The sequence below is a fragment of the Aplysia californica genome, unplaced genomic scaffold, assembly GCF_000002075.1.
Source record: "Aplysia californica isolate F4 #8 unplaced genomic scaffold, AplCal3.0 scaffold00043, whole genome shotgun sequence".
In the NCBI taxonomy this organism is placed as follows: domain Eukaryota; kingdom Metazoa; phylum Mollusca; class Gastropoda; order Aplysiida; family Aplysiidae; genus Aplysia; species Aplysia californica.
This window is the reverse complement of record NW_004797313.1, coordinates 1,376,593-1,378,094: the sequence shown is the minus strand read 5'-3', so window position 1 is coordinate 1,378,094 and position 1,502 is coordinate 1,376,593.

Here is a 1,502-nt window from a genome sequence, read left to right as displayed (position 1 = left end):
TAGAAAGATAAAGAAACACTCGCACCCTAGTATCATTCAGATGCTGTGTGATTTTTTACGGACAATGAAATTTGGGCTCATTTTTTCAATCCGCCACAAAATTAGAACATTATATCAAAAGTAATTAGGGGTAAATACATAAATTATACTTCGCGCTAAATGATTTCGAGACAAAATGATGGGTGGAGCCAACAAGAATGATAAAACATGCCTTTGGTGACGTCAGAGGGTTAAAAGCAAAACAAAGCAAAGCCAAAACAAACAAAACAAACAAAACAAACAAAACAACAGACATTCACCAGTATTTGAAGGTCACAGCCATATATTCACTCTTCGGACCGTCGGTACCTTTCGTTTATTCGAAATTGCACAGCACTAACTATATGCCTACGAGAGAAACTATGTTATAAAAAAAAAAACAACACCCAAAGGTGCTGACATTGCTGTGATAGACGTGAAACTCCACTTCAATCCGCACTCTGCACGCCATCTGGGAGACATTAGGGGGGGGGGGAGAATCAGGGTTAATGACAGGTGTTTTGGGGGGAAAATAACCAAAAGACAAACAAAGGGGACATTATAATTTTATTGTGACGGGACACACCTGCACGTAACCGGAGTCCAGCTTGTTGACAAGGAATCTGGAATCCTTAATAAGCCATATGGCAGGTTCTGTTTATTTTGTGCTTATATGAGTAAGGCTACTGATTTGGTTAGATTTCACCTTTCTAATTTGGCTGATTTCGAGAGAACATTTAAATCGATGCTGTTTGATTAATTTGACTTTTCAGTCTGGTTTGAGCCCGTGGCCAATATTATGTCTGGCTGTCTGTCTGTCTGCCTGTCTGTCTATCTGTCTGTCGGCCTGTCTGTCTGTCTGTCATATATAATATAAACACGTAATAGATTTTATGTGTAGTCAAAGGCTGTCACGGATCAAACTAATTTGAGAATCATCTCACAACATTTTTTTTTGCCTTTGGCTGAAGAATATTGCTGTCACAGTTAATTACCATGTTTTGTTTTGGTAAAAGTTTTAAGGTGTTCGCAACTGCATAATGAAGCCGTATTAAGAGCTGTCGAGGATGCAACCAACTTGTGGTTCGTGAGCTCATAATATGACCGCTTGCAGTTGCGAGCGCCGTAAAACTCTTACTAAATTAAAACTTAACTTATGAGCGAATTAATTTTGAATTTTGCCGGGATGACGACCGAAGCCGGCTGCTTTCGTCGATTAAAAAAAAAAAATCACAAATGGGTCTTTAACGTGCGCAACTTGCGCTAGGGACCTCCTGAATTTTTTTGCTCATATCCGAGAAGATAAAACGTCAGATATTACTTACCCTAAGATAAGGGGTGTGGCAGAGACGTACTGATATCAGCAAGTCTCGGGTGTGGCTGAAAAACAGCAGTAAAAATTAGGGGCCAGGAGAAGCAGCAGCAAAAAGAGTCAAGGATCCTACAGGAAAATGGAAAAAGTGTGTGTGTGGGTGGGTTGGGGG